The following is a 22,331-nucleotide window of genomic DNA, read 5'->3' as shown; positions in this document are numbered from 1 at the left end:
GATGAGAGTACCAGAGAGGAAAAAGAAATAAAAATACTCAACATATTTATGAAAATCTGATGCTAACAACTGTTCCCCTTTGTTAAAACATGAACTGCCTCTTGTTCTCATCACAGTCTTCTGTCTGACAATCTGAGGCTTGTGGTGGAACAAACTCAACAGCATTTCAAAAAACTGTCAGGAAAGGCGTGTTTACTACTTTTAAAAAGAAAAAAATATCCATATTTGTTGGTTTGCGGCATGAGTTGTCAGATGGCGGGCCACCAGACACATGGCCAGCGGTTCGATACTCGGTTCCTGCACAAGTCACAGTGTCTTTGGTGTTCTTGTACGACAGATTAACCACAAGACACGCCTGTCATGTAAAAGCGTACTTCTGGGCAGGCCTAATAGCACACAGATGGACGACCGTTGACATATTTTGCATGTAAAGCTTTTGTTTTTTTGTTTGGGGATTAAACGTGACACATCAAATAATTAGAGTTAATGTAAAAGGAAAGGAGAAGATTAGCTTTGAGGGAGAAGAGCATCTGGTTGTGGGAAACATTGGAGCTTTGGAAATGGGAAACAACTGCAATCTTGTCAGAAATATTTTAAATCATAGCTTTTTAGTTTCTTAGTTGACTTGAGCAAATGTGAACGATCAGCCTCTGCTTTCTTATCACTGAAACACTTTGAGACTCTCCTACCATAAAGTGAGCTCATAGGATTAAAGATGTTCCTACAAGGCTTGGGGAGGTGTGAGGGACGGACAGCCAGGCGGACTTGAGTGACAGAGACTCTAGGCATTACAGGACAAATTAGAGAGAGAGGTTGTTAGATAAAAGGTGCCTGCTGGGCAGTGGAGAGAACAAAGTAGTGGGAGAACAGAAGAATGAGTGAGGTGGTTCAGATTAGTTAGCGTTAATCGTGGATGTCTTTAAGGAAACAGAGCACTTGACTTCAAAAGAAGGTAGTGACCAAAACACAGCAAAGCACAAGTCAATACAGTAAAATCAATTAATTAATTAATTTAAAAAAATAATTTCAAAGTCTTAAAATGAGGAAAGAATTGGAGCAGATATCCAGGTGGACAGCTATAAAGAAAGACCAACATTGCTTGTGTCAAAAAAACTAAATAGTAGAACCAGAAATAACAGGAAAAACTCCTCTAAAATATATTTAACTGCCTATCAAATAAGACTGGTGGGCAAATCAATGTCCGAAGACAGAGAGGAGAGCTGGGAGCCTGGGGGAGAGTGGTTTGGTGTGAAACTGACATGAAAATGAGGGAGTGCTGGGGGAAACGCCAGCATGATGTGACACCTGAGGTTTGTGAGGGTTTAGGGCAGGTTGGCTCAGGATGATAAGATGACTGCCACCTTATCTGGTACCGTCAGACGGCTAACACACACATGCACACACTCTGACATATCAACACAAATCCAGCTCACACATACAGTTTGGCTGAGGAAAAGCAGGCAGAACACTGTTGGAAGATTGGCAGGCTGGTGTTTGGGGTTTTGATTGGAATTGACTCAAATGTCCATGTATTGCTGCCTGTGGACGTGTGTGTGTGTGTGTGTGTGTGTGTGTGTGTGTGTGTGTGTGTGTGTGTGTGTGTGTGTGTGTGCGTGTGTGTGTGTGTGTGTGTGTGGTTCATATACACACGACTTGGGAAAGGATGACATATATTGGTTAAATTATTTTTACGAACCAAATGTGGTTGGATCTGGAACATATTTGATTTTTCAGCTTGGAGAGACTAAAATCCAGCCAGAGCCTTGAAACGCATGATTTACTGTAATTTGACAGCCTAATCTGAACATATAATCCAAGAATGTTAAACTTCTTTTTTAAATGTGTCCACACCTACACGCCAAACAATACCAGAGTTGTTTGTCAACATTCAATCATTTTATAAATCAATCTGAATCCTACGGGCTGCGCAGTGGCGCAGTGGTTAGAGCTGTTGCCTTGCATCGAGCAGGTCCTGGGTTCGCTTCCCAGCCTGGAAGCGAACCCAGGACTGCATGGAGTTTGCATGTTCTCCCTGTGCATGCGTGGGTTCTCTCTGGGTGCGCCGGCTTCCTCCCACAGTCCAAAAACATGACTGTTAGGTTGATTGATCTGTCTAAATTGTCCTTAGGTGTGTGTGTGTGATTGTTTGTCCTGTGTGTCTCTGTGTTGCCCTGCGATGGACTGGCTCCCTGTCCAGCATGCACACATAGCTTCTTCTGGTCATTGTACGCCACATTTTACATGACACAGCTGCTCCTGTCCTTTGAATGGACTAAATTACGCTGTACTCAACAAAATAAAACTTTTCATTTTATTAAAGTTACTGTGGATTCTTTTAGCGCTGATCAGTGACATCACTCTCTGCTGAAGCACTCGTGGTACGCTGACGTCTGTGCAAAGTTCTGAAAGAGCCGAATTTGTATGGAGACACAACAGCTGAGAGGACCAGGCCACCATATCTCCGGGTCAATTTCCCTGTCCCAGAATTTACCCAAAAGCAGTGCTGTTTCCGTTAACAATGATCACAAATTGATTTCGTTGATGCCCCTTTTTCTCATAATGGTAACGAGACACTAACGAGATACAACTTGCTGTTTGGTGACTAAAACATGAAGAGACGTAAGGGAGTTCTCGTTGACAAGCCGAGACCAGACGGAAACCATGTTCATAATGTAAATTTCTGCCTGCCTCACAAAAACCAAGAGTAACATAGCTGCTGCTGTGTCTGTGACCCAGACCCAGCTGCAGCCATATTCTGCTCAGCGGACAAGTCTCAACAGCAGAGGGAAGTTGGACTCCTACCCACATCAGAAATCCAGCACTAATGTAGCAATAACCACTCTATTTGCGTGGATGTCTGATGTGGGATGGAAGCCAATTTGTGCTTTCCTGCTGTGGGAACGCGCAGCACTCAGCTGCTCATTGACACTACTATGAGCAACAACGTTGTTACTTTTAAATAGTGATGTACAGATGTGAAATATTTGGGCCGATACCAATATCCAATATTAATATCAGTGTTATGGCCGATTACCGATATTTGCCGATACCGATATACTGACATTAATGCCTCTAAAATCAGCAGATTTGGCTCGGAATGAAAATTATTAAAGCTGAATTGACATTATGTACACCCACCACACACATTTACGGTTCTGAGATGATTACAATCACTTTCACATGACTAAACAAAAACACATCACCCCCCTCACCCTCTGAAGCAGATGAACAAATAGAAAAAAGATGGAAAAAATATCGGTTGTTAATATCGGCCCAGTTTAATTTATCGGCCTGATACCGATATGTTAAAAAATGACTAACATCGTCCGATACTAATATAGGTGCCGATATATTGTCCATCCCTACTTTTAAACCTATTCATAATATTAACATGTTTCTTATCCGTGTGCTTTCTGGAAAAGTCATGCTTTTGAGCAGATGAATGAAAGAAATTACGGTTTTACCGGGTATTATCTGAACACTGTCCTAAAGTTCTGACAATGGAAATATACCTTATGACAGTTTAGAGGCACCAGTAAGCCTAACATGCATGTTTCAAAAGAAAACTGGAACGTGTTTAGAAAGCCTATGCGTTGATGGGAAAAACATGCAATGGCTGCAGTTGGGTGTTAAGCGTGGTCCTTCCTTCTCCAAGACAAGTGTGCCATCAACTTTATCACCATGCAGCCCTTGAACCATTTCACCCTGAAGATGAATGGTATGCTGGAATTTGCATGTCTAAAATGATAGAACACACCCAATTCCTTTTATTTATTGGTCCAGCTGAAGTAAAGTAGAGTGCAGTGATGTAACAGAGATTATTACTGACTTATTTAGTGAGCTAGTCATAAACAGTGATCCTGCACATAGTTTTTTTTGTAAAACCTTGCCTTCTGACTATACCCCTTTCACCAGTTCTGTGATCAGTCTAAAAGGACAAGCTGCACTACGTCTTCACCTAGCAGTCCATAAATGACCATTTATGCACCATCATTCCAATTTCTCCATTATTAAAACACATATTTGCAGTTTGTTAAAAGATCGAACAAGCCTTTACTGATGTCGCTTTTTCTCCCTCTCTAGTCAGTGCATGGAATTAAAAATGTGGATTTCTGTTTGTTGCTAGCCTGGCAAGCAATCCTTTATTTGTAAAAATATAGTCTGGCTGTGACCCATTTACAGAACTTGGTTGTGAGGTTGTCTTGCCAACTGTCTCCGCAAGCAACTGAAAAGTGCTTGGACCAATCAGGCAAATGAACAACAGGATATATTCATTACTAATCAGTCAATTGGGCGGTCAACCATAGTTTGTCAAAGAGGAAAAAGAAAAACATATCCTTTTTCTGAAATGAAGGACCTTTACTACTGCTACAGTTCGTAAAAGGCTAGTGTGTTTCAATATAACAACAAGCAGAATTATAGCACAGTGTGTGATTTGAAAAAGGTTTTGGAAAAAGTCAGCTAAATAAAAAAAAACAAATTAAAGAAACTGCTATTGAACAAATTAAACAAGAAAAACTACTAACGAGTTTAATTTTACATGACAATAATCATGCATTAGGTTAGCGTGAACTGATTAGCTGGTTATAAAACCATAAAAACAGCATGTATGCAGTTCATTACAAGGACACCTTTAGATTTAATTATCATCTATTTTTTCTTAAAATAAAAAGAACAAGAACAACTACATCAACAATAATGAGCATTTAGTGGTTTGGGGCATTGTGTAATTGTTACTACACATATTTAAAGATCAAGTCACCCCTAAATAAACTTTTTTTTGCTGATAAACTAAATAAACGAGTGTTTAATCGTGCTGCAGACATGTGTCGTCAATAATTTGGCACTTCAGTGCATCTTAGTTCAAATTTAAATATTCTGCCTAAAACTGGCAGTGTTGTGCCGTTGTCAGGTAAAAACTCTGCACTGCATTTTAATTTAAATCTGCCACCGCTATTGGCTAAGAGGTATGCTATGATGTAAACTGGTACATTATGATGTCACAATGCTGTCGTGAGCCTGTGTGTGTGTATTTGTTAGCAGCTCCGCCTTCTCGGTCTGCCAGGCAACAGCATTTGTTGCATTTTTCAAACATGAAGTGGGAGTGGAGTTATACTCTGGTAGGGGTTGACTTGCTCTTGAAGGTTTGCAAAGGAGCAACGATGTAAGACAGAACTAAAAACACCCATACAAGTTTTGTTCTCATCTCTTATGGCACTAACCACCACACTCTTCCTCCACAAAATATCCAAAGGCCTACGTAAACATCACATGAACACACACTGTCTCAGGGACATACTGTACTCCCAAAGGGGATCAGTGCAGTTTATATTCAGATTATGAAACAAATCAACATCATGATCCACCATCATTACTTTGGCAGATAGTCAGGGACAGAGATTGGATTTTTATACCCTGGTTGCTGTGATGTGAAGGCTGTGAGAGTCTGTCTAATGATTCAGCGGTCATCTCCAGCCATAAATGTTAATTAACAGCCCTAGCTGCTGGACATTCATTTTCTGCAATAGCCAACAGGAAGGTCTTATAAAACATGTGATGAGTATGTGTGTGGAAATGTCATCAGGGTGGATTTAACTGTGTATGTTCAGTCAGAGTGCATATTTCCTTGGCATGTGTGCAGGTTCATATGTGATGATGAGTTCATGTCTGAGTCTTCCAAGGACAAGTACAGATGGGTCTTGGCCCAAAGGCTCTTATGCCCTTTTTTAATACAGCAATAAGCCATCAGCACAAACTATAACCAGTTAGGAATACCATGACAACATCATAAGCATTTCCTGGACAAAGGCAGGTAAAAGTCACACCGTGGCCTCATGGAGGTTACACTCACACTAGGTCAGAGCACAGTCACCTTGTGTCAACTGTGGCAAATGGTAAACCAAACCAAAAAGGTTTAATATACCACAATATACCCAAACATTCTACAAAACTGTAATATTAACCAGGAGAAGTAAAAGTTACAACAAAGACCACTTTATCATTGTCATTTAAAGCCAATTAAAAAGAATATGTGATAAAATAGCCATTAAAAGTGACTTTGCATAATGAATGATAACTCTACGTTTGGTGAACATGCAATAGATGTCACAATGATCTCAAAAAAGTCTTGCAACAATAACATGAAGTGCTTTAATTGAGCAATTTTAAAGACAGCCCTTACAGCAAGCTGATTTAACCCTTAAGGAGCCGTGGTGACAATGGTGTTGCAACCCATTTCAAACATCTGCAAAATTGCTTCTTGAGTCACATGTTCAAGTTTGACAGCTCAAAGTGACATTCTGGACGCTAAACCAACTACAGCCTCCCCATTGCAAGCCAAGATGGGTGAGTCATGAAAGCTAATTTGACATTTTGACGTTCAACTGACTGGCTTTTCTAATCCGAGCGTTTCCCTGTTTATATTTAACCCACATGTTAAACTCAGAATGACCGATCATATTTAAAAAATAACAAATCAAAAACTCAAGTTTCAATTAACTTGGCCTTTAAGTAAGAGTGTTGCAGCTTTAGTGAATAAAATTTTGGTCAGCCATGATTTCTGGCAATGTGGCTGCTCAATTTGGTGCCTGAATGGAGTTGGATGGCTGAGCTCTGGGCTGGCCGTATGGTTAGTTCACGTTTTCTTAATGAGAGCACAGCTAGAAATTTTTCTGCTGCTTTTGATCCACCCTGTTCTTCTGATAACGACCCAGATTCCTTAACTTCTCAATTTAACGAGCACTGCCTCTCCATTCTGGACAACATCTGTCCTGTCAGAACCAGATCAGTTCCTGCAGTGAACCCTACTCCGTGGTTTAATGACAGCCTTCGCAGCCTAAAGCGCCAGTGCAGAAAAATTGAGCGCTTGTGGAAGAAAACCCATCTCCACGTCCATCTGCTGCACCTAAAGGATCTTCTGACATCCTTTAACTCTGTAGTCAGAGATGCTAGGTTTTCCTATTTTTCCAACCTGGTGTCCCAGAGCAGAGGGAACCCCAAGGTGCTGTTTAACACCATCAGCAGCATCATCTCTCCTGCCTCTCCTACAGCCTCCATCCACTCTGTTGCAGACTGTGAGAACTTTCTGTCTTTCTTTGTGGACAAAGTCAATAAGGTTAGATCTAGCATCTCTCCTTCAGCCTTATCGCTGCCTCCCCCGACTCCAACCAGGCCCATCATCCTAGATAGCTTTGCTCCTGTTTCTTTGCCTGAGTTAACCAAACTAGTTAACTCTATGAAGACCTCTGCATGCCCCCTCGGCATCTTACCCTCATCTTTGTTTAAAAGTGCTTTTCAGTCCATCGGTCCCAGCGTGATCTCTATAATTAATGCTTCTCTGGTTTCTGGTCAGCTCCCTGCTTACTTTAAGAACGCTGTATCCAACCGCATCTTAAAAAACCGAGTCTCGACCCCTCTCTCCATAGCAGCTTCAGACCCATCTCTAAACTTCCGTTCATCTCCAAGATCTTGGAAAAGGTTGTGGCTAAACAACTCACAGCTGCTCTTGATGAACATAACATCTATGATAGCTTCCAGTCAGGTTTTTGAAGAGCTCATTCTACTGAAACAGCTCTTCTTAGGGTCTCTAATGACCTTCTGACTCACAGTGATGCAGGGGACTGTTCTGTTCTGGTCCTGCTGGACCTGACTGCAGCCTTTGACACTGTTGACCATCACCTGCTACTGGAGAGGCTGAGAGGCTGGGTAGGCCTATCAGGAACTGCTCTGGAGTGGTTCTCCTCTTATCTCTCTGAGCGCTCCTTTTCTGTGGCCGTCTCCAAGTTTAGGTCCTCCACCACCTCTCTTACCCATGGTGTCCCACAAGGTTCTGTGCTGGGGCCTCTTCTCTTCCTCCTCTATCTGCTTCCTCTTCAGCACATCCTGAGCTCCTTCAAAGGAATCTCCTACCATCTTTATGCAGATGACATCCAACTGTACATCTCCTTTAAGCTCCATGAGATGTTTAAGCTGCAGCTGTTACACACCTGCTTAGACTCTATCAAAACCTGGATGGCTGGGAGCTTTCTTCAGCTGAATGAAGATAAGACTGAGATCCTCATCTGTGCCCCAGACAAGCTGGTTCCCAAAGTCAGAGACTCTCTTGGTCAGCTTGCTTCCCACACCAAACCTTCCGTCAGGAATCTTGGCGTGACCTTTGACCCAGCTCTCACCCTGGATTCTCATGTCAGTTCTCTTGTTCGCTCTTCCTTCTTCCATCTCAGGAACGTTGCTAAGCTGAGTCCCATTCTGTCTCGCTCTGAACTTGAGAGAGTTATCCACACCTTCATCTCCTCACGCTTAGACTACTGTAACTCTCTTTTCACGTGTCTGAGCAGAACCTCCCTGAACCGTCTACAGGTGGTTCAGAATGCCTGTGCTCGGCTTCTGATCAAGTCCTCCAAATACACCCACATCACCCCGCTTCTCCTCCAGCTTCACTGGCTGCCAGTCAACTTCAGGGTTCATTTCAAGATCCTGGTTCTGGTCTATAGGGCCTTACACGGACAAGCACCATCTTACATTGGTGATCTTCTTAGTCCCTACACCCCCAGCAGGTCCCTGAGGTCCAGTGATCAAAGCCTACTGGTTGTGCAGCGCACCAGGCTAGAGACCAAAGGTGACAGATCATTTGCTGCTGTGGCCCCCAGACTCTGGAACTCTCTCCCTCTGAACCTGAGATTAGTGGACTCAGTGGTCTCCTTCAAAAAGCAGCTGAAGACTCACTTGTTCAAGCTGGCTTTTGTATGACCTTCTTCACCACTCTCTCTTTATTCTACTCTCCCCACCTATTCCACCTTCCTCAGGATCCACTGATTTCCCTCTTTCCTGTTGACTCTCTCTCTTAACATTTTTTTCTTTTAAATCCTAATTGCCTATTTTTGTTCATTTTAAATATATTTTTAAACATTTTCTAAATGCTTTTTCATATTTTAACATTTTTTGTTTTTGTGAAGCGCCTCGTGATTTTTATCTTGAGAGGCGCTATAGAAATGATATTTTCTTCTTCTTCTTCTGGATCTGCAGCTGCTGGTATCGAGGTTCTCTAGAGAGAAGTAGCTGTTGTTGGTCATTTTTGGGAGCAGATCCACTGTATATTAGCCTCAGATTAGGCCCCATGTTAAGACTGTTATGGAAAAACCACACTGGCAAAAGAAGAATTTTCAGCTTTTTTATTTATTTATTTATTAATAAAAATAGAGTTGTGAGTCTTTTTAAATATGCTATGTATGCTTTTTGCCCATGTGAGGTCAAAGGACATGCAAGCCAGAGTATTTAGCTGTTTTAGGAGGAAAAGGGTGCAAGCTGAGGTCCAACATCACTACCACTTTCTAATAGCAAGCTCCTCTACTTTTGCACTTCGTCGCTGGAGATTTTACCAGCAACAGCAGTTTATCTGCAAACATCAAAATATGAAAACCAGGATATCTTGCAGAACAATCATATGTGAATGGAGTGTACTGGAGGGTCTCCAGACACACCTCTGTGAATAGCCAGTGGTGGGTGTTTGAGTAGTCTGCAGAAATACTCCGTATAAAATAATTAGTCGTAAAAAGCAGATTCAGGCTGGATCCCTGCTCATCTTGTCTGACTAAAGATCTTTTGTTTTTAATTTTGTTTCAAAAAATTGTACATGTTGTTGGATTAATTACTTATAAAACAATAAACAAATGTTATCACTATCTCCACTGAGGAAAGCTATTTAAGACACACCACAACTTTTCCTTTCCATCACCCTGTCGATGCCTTCCTTGTCCCTTTACGTCCCATAAGTCTATCCGCTTATCCATTATGCTTCATTCATCACCCCCTCTTCCATCTCCTTCTCCTTTGATCAAACTAAACATATTGTTGCACAGCACTATTTCAGTTGTGCTCTGGTCATGAAGATGTTTTACATGACTTCTGCGCTCCTCCTCATAAACCCCCCACATCCACCAGATGGGAGGAAAGCCTCCATGTTGGATCCACGGTTCAGTGGTTTCTCATTATGTGTTGGGGCTTGGGTGGAATATTTCATATAGAAACACAAAGGAGAGATGAGAGAGACAAATGAAGGGAAAGACAGAGAACCAAGAGGGAAACAGAAACAAAAGAGAAACTACAATTCTACAGTAAATACATGGAGTTCATTAGGGTGAAGATTGCAAGTGTAAAATTTTAAAAAGAACATAATCAAAATACTGACTGCATACAAACATAACAGTAAGAGATAAAATAAATATTTCGCAGCTAATACCTACGGGAGCACATTACCGTCAGTGTGGGAAAAAAATAAAGGATCAGCACCTTGTAACGACAAGAATGCTTTTTTAAATTTTAATGTTATATAAATCTCATTTTAGCAAGAAACGTTCTCTTTAAAACATGAAACTTTCTCGTTACAACATGATATAAATCTCATTTTAATGAGAATGTTTCTCAAAATAACACGCTTCATAACTCGTAATAATGAGAAAGGTTATAACAGTAGAATGGTGGTTATACATTTTGGAGTTCTACTCAGAATGAACGAGGCAGCTATTCCAGTTCTTGATGTCAAACCTTCAGGAAGAATAGCAGCGGCAGCGCCACAACAACCAGGGTAAAAGTACCAAACAACGGTGCTTGAATCAACAAATTACGCTCGCTAGCTCTCTTCTCTGCCGACTGCGCCAAGCACACCCCATTACCAAGGCAACAGAATGACAGCTCTTCATGTCTAAAGGCTGGCTGTTTCTCAGTATGCATACTTGTCCGAACTTGTGTACTCACATCCTTGTGAAACATCATCAACGATGGCCCAAGGACTGTTCCAATCCTAAGGATGCATGATGGCAAGTTCGCTCAAAGTTCCCGGACGTGTTCTTGCTCCGCCCATTGTATTGAGGATGCATCAATGCTTCCTTCTGCAGACCTAGGACAGCAAAGTTTCCCATAACGCATTGTATTGCAAACCGTTAAACTCCAAACGTCAGAGGAGAAAGCTAATAACTGTGATGTTTTATATTAGAAATATAAATAAAATAATATAAAGTTGTCTTTGATTATAAATAATCATTTGTAAACTGTAAATTTTGCTGTGTGTGTTTGGGTTTTACTCTTCACAATCCTTCAAAATGCTAATTAGATAACCCACTATCAAAATAAAAGCACCGTAGCTCTGTTCTGATGAAAAATAAACTTTTTTATTCATTAAAGAGAAGGAAATGCTACAATTTTAATAATTTTGATCAACAGTGGGCCAAATATCAAACAAATAATATGTTTTCATTGTTATTTTGTTATTTAAGGAACAAAGTAGACTTTTATTTTTATGTCAAGAAGCAACACTTTTTGCCAGGACACAACGTTGTACGGTTCTGTTCCAAACGCCGTCCTAGTCCTCCCATACTTGGTAGAACAGACTTTCTGGTGTCCTTGCCAAGAACATACTTGTCTAGTACACAAGAACGTACTAGCGTCATCGAGGATTGAAAAATGGCCATCGTGTTTAATTGTGAGCAAATAACATTAAAACACTCAGACTTCCCACACAGAAACAACATGCTAGTGTAATACCAGCTCATATGCATATCGTTTGTGAATGTGAGAAGGTTTCAAAGTTTGAAAGCTGCACATCAGAGCAGAAGAACCACAGTTTTGCTTGGACAAGAAATTGTGAAGGCTCAGGCTGTTCTCCGTTGTGGAGGATGACCTGGCGAAAGTGTGAAGGAATAATGATGATGATGATAATCTGCACTTGTATAACACCTTTCAGAGTCAGAGGACTCCAAAGCACTTTACACTACAGTGTATCATTCATCTATTCACACACACATTTACGCACTGATGTGATGAGCTACTATGTAGCCACAGCTGCCCTGAGGCGCACTGACAGAGGTGAGGCTGCCAAGCACAGGCGCCACCGGTCCCTCCCACCACCAACCATGAATATGCTCTTCTGACCTATTGCTGCTTCTTAAAAATATAAAGAAGCTGTCTCTGACTCCATCTTACTTTGTTTCTTCTGGAAGCAATTCAAACATCCTGTGAGATGTCTGCGTTTCACACGTTAGAGCTTTCTCATTTTTACAAGTTATGAAAGACGTTATTTCGTGAAACTTTGTCATTAAAATGAGATTCATATCACGTTTTAACGAGAAAGTTTCATGTTTTATTGGGAAAGTATCTTGTTAGTGCGACATAATAACCCTTAACTTTTTCACCCGCACTGACGATAGTACTCTTCTGTAAATAAAAATAGATGTCATACTCTTAGTTCTTAGTATCAAGCAACCCTGATAGATATGTGCATGCAACTCCAGCCCCTAATGCTTAATGCTAACCTTAACCTACACAGTTAAGGATTACACGTTACGCAGTAGAGGTTAAAATGTATCGAAACATCGTCTTTTGGCAATTTCACAATAATTAGAAAGGCTGCTTGACATTAAGAGAAAAGCTAAGTGTAATACACATGCACACACACACACACACACACACACACAGACTCTGCAGAGCTTGTTAATGACTGGTGTCATTAATGTTGGTGTACGATTGCCAGCTGTAATATTTTCTGTGGTCATTAGACCATCTGGTTGGCCTGACTCATCTCACATCTCTATCTGTCTATGTCTGCTGGCCTGACTTCTTGGGCTGCAAGTCCAGTGTTTTTGTTTCACTACACCTTTATGTTGAGTGAAAAATACTATTAGTCCTAAAATACTATTTGCTTTCAGGAAACGTGCCATTATTTCATTGTTTTCATCTGATCTTAGTCATATCTAGTTACGTAATGCACATCCTTTAAAAGGTATTTTGCTTTCGAGTTATTGGACAAAGACATTCGAAAATTTTATCATCAATACAGTTGATGATTTTCCTCTTTTTCCTCTATAAAAAATCCTGTTTTCATAGAATCTAACTGTACAACAAATCTAGAATTTGGTAATATTATCCATCCATTCATCCATATTCCATACCCATTTGTTGACACAGGGTAAAGGAGGGCTGGTGCCAATCCAGCAGTTTCCGGGCAAATAGGTGGGGTACACCCTGGACAGGTTGACAGTTCGTCACAGGGCAACACAGGACAAATGACCATGGACACACACTCATCTAGGGACAGTTTAGAGAGATTTTTAAAAGAGAGAATTTTAGAGAGACCAATCAGCCTAACAGTCATGTTTTTGGACTGTGGGAGGAAGCCAGAATACCCGGAAAGAACCCACACATGCACAAGGAGAACATGCAAACTCCATGCAGAAAAACCCCAGGCTGGGTTGTGAACCCAGGCCTCCTTTTTTACAGTATGATCCTTTTGTCCTTTGGCTGTCATTCTTGTGTTGTAGAATAAGCACAGACACAATTACTGCATTTTCCCATTGATGGAGCTTTGCTGCATCCATTTGCTTATCCCATCACAATAATGGTTCACATAACGACTACTGACCGATCTTTGCTATGCACTTCATTGGCTTCACTCATCTGCAAACATATACTTCATGATCGAATCAACCAATTGAAGCTTAAAGCCATGAAATACAGCGTGTCATTGCACAGAACAGACATGCTGAAAACATGTCAATAAGAACAAAAGTAATTGAACCATTTCAGTCCTCAAAATTGTCTCTGTTCTTCTTTGCCTCTGCTGATCAATAACCTTTTATCTGGTACAACTCTCTCCATGCAGTTTAATCTCAGTTTCCTAAACATTTAATTCAACAATATGCACATGCCATATATGCTATTTCTTTCAGAGTAAAAGATCGCTGAAAAAAAAGGAAGCCATGGAGACTGATCAGAAGAATGTGGCTTTTGTTCAAGATTCCACATTCTGAAGATAGAATTTTGCTACGTTTGCCAGAAAAGACCAAACATCTCCACCCTAATTAATTCAGTGTTTTATGCTCTCCTTTCTACTCCATCTATATAATCAGATTGCTTCAGTTTCATCCAGCTGAAGATTGCTTTCCTCTTCTGCTGCTTACATTTTTAATGAGGCATTCCTTTGAAGTGTACGCAAAGCATTTGCAATCCATACCAAAACTCTAAATCAATTCTTTTTCCAAAAGTATATTAGTTTTTATTATCCTCGTCACATTTCTTGAAGCAAAGTTTTAACTGCTTGTTTTTAAGTAGAATGTTTGGGCTAAAACATTCAAGCAAGAAAGATCACATTTTATACTCGTTGCAGCACCTAAATCAACAAGAGAAGAACTTTCCTCGGAATGCAGGAAAATTATTATAAATATTGTTCAAATTTGCAGCAGCAAAAGTGTCATTTTCACGCTCCATTGTAGCCTCAGCAGGGTAAATCACAGTGCTGTATCAATTTATTTATTTTGGAGGATCAGCCACTTGAGATGAACCATCTCATTTCTAAGTGAGTCCTCCATAAAAAGTTTCAATGAACATAAAACATCAAGACAACAGACACAGCATTTTTCAACCAAATATATAATCAATGGAGGCGAGATGTTAGTGCGACTGAGCGAAACATGGCGATGGCTCCTTTGATACGACTTTGGCATCAGCTTTGGGACATTTAGACTTTGGCATTTCTCTGAGTCAAGAGAAGACAGAGGTACCTTTATGTAGAAAAAGGATGTATTTGCATCGTCTTCAACAGTGTATGGCGGACTGCCCTATTGGCTGGCATAGTGGTGAGTACGTCACAATGTTCATTGTTTAAAAGCATGAGGAGACAGTTTGAAAGACAACCGTAGATTGTGCCCTATGACTGAGCTGTCTATGGGACATAGACCAACCATATATTCATATGTAAAGGATGGCTCGCCAAGCTAGTAGGATGTCTTCTTTGTTATGATTTTTTGAGATGCAATACTTTAATTTGATTGTCCTCAGCTCAAAATTTTACTCACTTGATTCGAATTGAATCAAATCGAATCGAATAAAATAGACTTCTCATTTGTGTCCATTGTGCAGAAAGTTACTTGTTAGGCAGCAAATGAACTTAAAGAATAGGAGGAAATAATACAAGTAAATACACAAAGGCAGTTGTGTTATTGTAACCTTCAGCAATTAAAGGTAAAGCAGAGGATCTTCTTCTTCCAGGTGGATCCTCTGAACCATTGGTCTGCATACTTGTCAATCATTCTGATGAACCATTCATGCATGGCTGTCGTCATATGTGCTCGTTGCTGGGTAGATTTTATTTGCGCAAAGCAATGGTTGGGCTTCCCACTGTCGCCAGTTTTCTGCTCAACAGGTAAGCTAAAGTTTGGCATGCTATTTGGAGAAATTAATTACAGATTACTGCTGAAAGAAGTTAGCTGCAAGGCCGGCAGCTACATGTAAATAGAGTGTGCACGAGGATAACTGGGCGTTCTCTCTCATGTGTATTTTTTTCAAAAAGTGGAGAGGGCGGTCCTTTACTGAAATTCAGAAACATCCCCCAGCATTACTTTAAAATAATGAATACAAATAGAAAATTGAGTTTCCAAGAAGAAACAGCATAAAGGAGACAGACATACAAATGTGCAGCTGGGTATTGCACACATACTGATAACTCTGTGGCCATCTTGCTCTGTTTCAGTCTCATAACAAGACTTTATGCGCTTTAATGGTTAACGTTGCCATTTTCAGACCATTGTCATTTCAGAAGATCTAGAGATTAAAATTCTGATTTAAGAAAAAAACTGACTGGAAACCGACATCACTTCCCATGTGCTCATGTGTATTAAAGTCACTGAAACTTGTAGCATCAGCTGAAGGAAAGCTGATGAGAAAGAAACCATTTAAGTTTGAATGCAATGAATAACACGGACAAAAATGATCATATTATTCAATTCACAAAGTTACAATTTAGATGCCAGGATTTATTTTCTTTAATTTTTCCTATTTATTTTGAGCAAATACCCCCCAGCAACTTCAGTGCATTCACTAACAATTGAATCTGTCAGTGTGACTTATGCAGAGGGTGCATACTGTAGTTTTTAAAGGAACTTAGAGAAGCTGATTTGATTGTCCATGATGGATGCCAGTCTCAAACACCCCCACTGATAATGTATTTCCCCTAAGCATGCCCTGTTTCCAAATGTGCCACAGGTGTGTTCTGTTCCTTAAATAATTTAAGCAGTTGTCGAAGTCTCACATTTGTTTTTGTGTTATAGGATTAGAGTGGAAGCTCAGAGTCAATAAACATGAAAAACAGCACCCTCTAGCCCACTGCTTTCCAAATCTATCAGGACCAACTTTATGTATGGCTGCACAGCACTGAACGTGAAAAGCCCAGACTACCTCAGATCACATAATTTAGTAAAGCACAAAGTAAAGAACTGGAATTTGCATTCAAAATTGAATTATTTGACTACTAAACAGACACAAATTGGGTTGTCTTGTTGAGCAGCGATTGCAGAAATAATTCTGTTTAGGTTCATAATGCAATCTTTATGTGGAGCTCGAGAACATATTGGATAACAGGTAAAATCTGTCTCGGCTGATGCAGACCAGTAGCCTGGCCAGCCAGCCCCATGCTTCCTTATGGGAAGCATTGGGTCTGGGAACTCATAACCCCGCCCCCTGAAAATTATAACCAAGCCAATCAGCGCTGAGCAGCGTATACATCACACACCGCAACACTCAGTCTCTCATGAACAACAAAGATGGCGTCTGAAGCGGAGTTTGCTGCAGCTCTCTCCTCTATTCTAAATGACTTGGACATGTATTTACCCCCCCCCCCCCCCCAAATAAAAAAGAAGCGCTAAAAGCCTTTCTTCTAAAGAAAGATGCTTGAGCCGTCGCCAGACGCCATTTGACTACAGCTAAACAACTACAGTGATTTAGTTGGCATTTCTGCCTTTTTTCTGACAGGTTATTTTTGAGCTGGCTAGTCCCGCCCCTCATGCGCCTCTCTGCCTGTGAGCAACCAGACTGGTTCTCTGTGTAGAATCCAACAGAGCATGAGTCGGGCAGGCCAGGCTAGCAGACAGGTGCAGCATAGCTAATATGTTCCTGAGTTCCTGTTTGAGGATCACAATGGAAATAATAGTCCGAATGGGAATGCCACAGCCCCATGAGAACCCCTTATGCACATCTATTGAAAGCAAGCCCCATTTAAAAGCAGTATCCCTGTGAAAAATGATTTAAGAGCCAATCCAGGCACAGCCATACTTAAATATATGGGAATTACACCGCTGTGAAAAAAGTACTTGGTTTCTGTAATAGATCGGCTTTCCTGTCACATGTAAACGGGTTAGATCTGCAAACAAAGTTCTGGATCTGATGAAAATTAACAGAATGCATACAAAATGCCTTCAAACAATAACAGAATTACTTTAATTCAACACCACTAGAGATTTGTCCAACGTGAATGGCTGGTTAAAGGTCAAAGGTCAATATTTTCCTTCAGTATTTTCTGAGAAAATAATGTTTCATGTCTTCACTTACGGCAGTGTTTTTCTGAAACACTAACTTACTTACAGCAAGTGATTCACACCTTGAAGCAGCTAAGAAGAACCAAGCAATTTCAGATCATCACACTACCACCACCATGTCTGGCTCTTCTGAAACACACCCTTAGTTTTACGCCAGTTGTAACTTCACAACTGCTTTAAAAAAAAGTATTTATTTATTTATTTTTGTTTTTGTGTTTGTCAGTTAGCAGAATGTTGGCAGAAATCTTGGGGATCATCAAGATGTTTTCATTTTCTTTGGCCAATGTGAGTTGAGTCTGTGTTGTTTTCTCATCGCCATAGATTTTGACCTTGGAATCACTTGTAAGATAGGACCAGATAAGTTTAGATGTCCATTTCCTCTTTGTAAATGTGTTTTTGCTCAGGTTATCTTTATTATCAAATGTTGTTTTCTGTGACATTTGACTCTCCGCATCATCAATGGCTAGGCTGTTGTGCAGGATCTGATTAGGCTCCCCAGATGAGGTCAGACTAATGGCCTCTTTTTTTAACCCTCCCACTGTCCCAATGGGTGACCCTGCAAGGAACGTTGACCATTGAGCAGATTGATGGTTTATCCCTTGAGGTCCACGTGGCAGGGGTGATGTGGTGCTCACGCCTCACCCCTGTCACATGGACTTCAAGGGATAAACCATCAACCCTGCTCAATGGTCATCTTTCCTCGCAGGGTCACCCATTAGGACAGTGGGAGGGTTACAATTTGCCTAGAATCCTTGAAAAAACTGACTTAAGCTCAGCAAAAAGCATTTACTTGAACAAATTCCTTCTTTGACCTATAAAACTCACTCACAGCTGCATGCTATTCCTGCTTTATAAATCACACTGTTAGTAGAAATTTGCTCAGGTGTTTATTGGATTTTATCCTGTCTCCTCCACACCCACTTTCTGCCATAAATAGTTCATTCAAAGCACTTATGAATACACTGCATATAAATAAGCCAGCATTTCATGGGTAACCTTGGCAACCGAGGCTAAAATTGAGGCTCTTGTGCACATAACATAAGAATGGAAAATGATTTTGTTTCCTTCCAGCGGCAACACACTGTTGTAATGGTTGGCTGCTGAGCTGTGAGTGATCATGACAAACAAAAAAAAAAAAAAAAGACACAACAACAACATAAAAAAGAAGTGTTAGACGGAGGCAAAGAGGAAGATCGCAACAACCACTGATACCATCCGAAATGGCTGCATTATGGAGCTCATTTAAAGAAAATGTTTAATTTAACCCAAAGACGCTTTAGCCTGCCTGTTGGCTAGCTCCTGCTGGAACAAGATGTTTAAGGAAACTCGACAGGCACACCGGTGGAAGGTTCACTACAGTGCAGAGTTTAGTTTATACTTTGATTAACAATGGATGTGCTGTCAGATATGAGATAATTAACTCATTCACTGCCATTGACGACTAAGGTCGTCCTTTTAAATCCAATCGTTCACTGCCAATGACGATTAAAGTCGTCATTTGCATTTTTTTACTGTGTGGGCGTCGGAACGAGCCCTCGCACCATGAAAACAAACATCTCGGCTCTAAAGCCGATCTCCATCCACATACGTCAGACGTCACGTGATCAGGAAGCAGAAAATCCATGTGTTAGGAAATCGTTTAGGGCTGCTGCTGTAAAAAAAAAGTGAGGCGCAAACCAGAGAAGCTTCTGCCGATCACAATTCAACAACGGATTATGAAAAAATGAATAAAGCTCGAAACGCACGGATTCTTCCTGATGTAAGAGGTGAGTCTCCGCTTTGTTTTGGCGTTGACATCATCCTAGCGCAAAACGTTCTGTGACTCTTAAAAAAACTGTAAAAAGGGTGAGAAATGCTGGCAGCGAAGGGCTTTACTGATCAGGAAATGGCTAGCAGCGAATGAGTTAATGAATCAACATGTAATTTGAATACGTGCATAGGAATGTTAAAATTATATATTTTCATTATCTCATTTTTTTGGGTGGGGGTGGAGGCTGGGGTGTGCAAGGATTTAAGAGTCTGAAAATGTGACTTTACCATCATCTCACCCACCGTGGTGCGAGTTTACCCATCTCCAAAATGTGCTGACACCAGGTCCAAGACTTGCATTTAGTAAAAAATATATTTCCTTCCAGTTTTTCTTTATGTGTCACAAAGTTTGCAAAAATAGTCATAATTTTTAAACCCCGTTTAGTGCATTAACAAGCTTTACAAAGGAGGCCTCTGTTTGGCAAGCTTTCAAGTTGATCACTGAGGCAGCTATCTGCTTGACTTGTTGCTGGTTTGGTGAGGCTTTTATTGGTTGTTTTAGAAAAAAATACCTCTAAGCTTATGTTGTTCATCTCTGTTTTGTGTTATAACCCAATGAGCTGGATTTGAACAGTGACTAAAAAAAGAAATCAGAAGACACTTGTGGAGTGGAGAAACATTCTCACAGTCTTTTTGCCGGGTTATTATAGATAACAATAAAAGGTAGTGTTGTGCCAAAGATGCAATAACCTTCCATGACATTGTCTAAACCTTATATCAAAGTAACAAACTGTGTAAATAAGAGGGGAATAGCTGAAACATCAGATACATGAGCAGGCCAATATGAACAAGGTCAACCAAGCGGAGAAAGAAAAGTGCATTTTTCCCCACCTGGATTGTTTCTCCTATTCTTTTTTATTTTTTCCAGCCTTTTGCTTGTCGCACACATTATCCTAAAACTGAGGTACAGATCAAAGACTCTTGTCTCATAGTCAAGCTTGCTTAGTCATGCATGGTGACCTGGGTTATTGAATCCCATGATATTCTTTTGGGATCGTGACACATTTGAGTCCACGGAGATGGACGCTATTGTCAGAGCCAGCGTGATCCTTCAAAGATTTTCAAACTCATGCTTAATCAGTACAATTGTCTCCCCACTCCCCACCCCCACCCCTCACCTAAAAAGGCCCTACTCACTACTATTTCTCAGTAGAATTAGGTTGGTGCAAAAGCTATTGGTGATTTGTGACTCAGCAGTAAGGTTGCAGTGTGTTCACACACAGTAAGGCAAGGCAAGGTAGTTTTATTGACTTAGCACATTTCAAACATGGGCAAGTCACTGTGCTTTACAATGAGCATGAAATGGCACAACAACAAACACGAGAACACAAATTAAAAATGAACACAGATAAAATTGTCATTTAGAGCAAAAAGGAAAAGACACAATTAAGGTTGAGCAATTACATCACAGATTACATGCAGCATAAAGAACAACATAAGAAACAATTCATTCAAAGGCTGATGAGTACATTAGGGTTTTAAGTTTTGATTTAAACAACACTAGAGGGATTATTTTTAATAATTGCACCCACCTCCCTACCCCAGCAGGCTGAGGCTGCAGTGTCATTTAGGGAACTTTGAGATCGTGGTGGACATTGTGTCCCCCTTTTTTGGTTCAGTAAAGACATAACAATCTAAAAGTTCCTAGAGTGTCACATTATAATTTTACTTTATGTGTTTTCAGTGTCCTCACATACTAACACTCGCTCACACACACTGTGCACCGTATAACTATCATTTTATAGAGGCTTCCCAGACTTGACAACTCAATTTTCTGATTATTATAATATAATTGTGGTGGTTAATGGGCATTCTCATATTTAATTTAGATGTTATGGAAAAAATATTCCAGTTTGAGGCCATATTACTTCTAAGTAGGCAATTAAAACAAATTGCTTCTAGTAACGGAGAAATATGGCTGCTTGCGATAAGTTCCATATGGATTTTTTCCTTCCAAATTATGTTGGTTTGAGCAACCACCAGGATTTTTTGCACCAATTACATCATAAACAGACATTTAAATGGAAACACCTGTGCAACACTCTAACACCGATGTAAAAACTAAGTAGTGTGTCATTTCAGAACCTAGAGAAGCAAACCAAGATGCATTTATAAAAGATAAAACAAAAATTATGATGTATTAAAATAAAAAAATGTGCAAAGATTGCTCAAACTTAGAAAAAACTGTTTGTGTTGATCAAAACTGAGGGGCCTTTGTTTGAATTTGAAATCATAGCTAGCCATCCTCAAACTTATCATCTTATTCTAAACACAAAACTTGATTTTAAACATTTATTCAACTTTAAAGTGATTGTTTTGTAGTTCTGTTAAAAGGGTGCAAAAAATCACCCTTCAGTTTTGGACAAAAATGAGTTACTGCTGCTCAAACTCAAAAAGCTAATAACTAGTGAAGTGGACCCACCTCGCAGCAGAGAGTTGGACTTGCAGGAGTTGGGAATGCACATTTAGCAGAGTTCTGCTCATTACCAGTTTTCTAGAACGACCGTCGTACACAGCTGTAGTCTTTATCTCTACACCTGTGCATTCCCTACTCCTGTAGGTCAAACAGTCTTCTGTGAATTAGGCCTACAGAGTTTGTAACAAAGTGTCGCGAGACCTGAGTTTCTGTTTGTGACTGGTAGGAGGTCATTAAAAACAGTTTTAGGATAATTAGTAGTTCAAAAATTGAATGAAATATGAATGATTCTGAAATCAGATACTTAAAATTCAGTTGTAATCTAAATTAAAACCAAATACACCTCAATAAAACTAACAGATCTATGTTGAAAAAAATAAATTGTATTGAAAAATCTGAACGCCCTCAAAAGGAAGCAGAATCTGAAGAGGTTGATACGTTCTGAAAGGTCGTGCAAATTTTAAATATAGCGTTTCATATTTATGCTACCAGAATCATTCAATTTTTTCTGCAAAAAACATTATAGTAGCTAATTTCTGCTGTGAAATGTTTGAGGTTAGGGTTGTTTGAAAGGTAAAACTCTAGACATTCAAATTGTGAGGTCACTAATCTCTGTTTCTCTAAGGTGAGGCTGTTTAAAGAGCTATGTGCAAAAGGAAAATGTTTTGCTTGTTTTATTTATTTTTTTGTTAATTTATTTATTTATTTTTGTATTTTTGATTTGGTTTGGTTTATAGATAAAATTGACC

General features: G+C 40.1%; 1 protein-coding gene across 4 annotated transcripts in view; it reads right to left on the bottom strand.

Annotated features, from left to right (window-relative positions):
• cntfr (ciliary neurotrophic factor receptor) overlaps positions 1-22,331 on the bottom strand; it is a 335,019-nt gene that overhangs the window by 294,966 nt on the left and 17,722 nt on the right. Inside the window, exon 1 of one of the 4 annotated variants that reach the window (XM_054744201.2) lies at positions 10,753-10,867. The exons of the other annotated variants lie outside the window; for them this stretch is intronic. The gene's annotated coding sequence lies outside the window, so the exon portion shown is untranslated. Of the gene's footprint in view, positions 1-10,752; positions 10,868-22,331 lie in introns of those variants that run through there. 4 annotated transcript variants of the gene reach the window in all.

Source organism: Nothobranchius furzeri, chromosome 6, assembly GCF_043380555.1.
Source record: "Nothobranchius furzeri strain GRZ-AD chromosome 6, NfurGRZ-RIMD1, whole genome shotgun sequence".
NCBI classification, from domain to species: domain Eukaryota; kingdom Metazoa; phylum Chordata; class Actinopteri; order Cyprinodontiformes; family Nothobranchiidae; genus Nothobranchius; species Nothobranchius furzeri.
The sequence above is the reverse complement of the archived record's forward strand: the minus strand, read 5'-3'. Positions and strand labels throughout refer to the sequence as shown.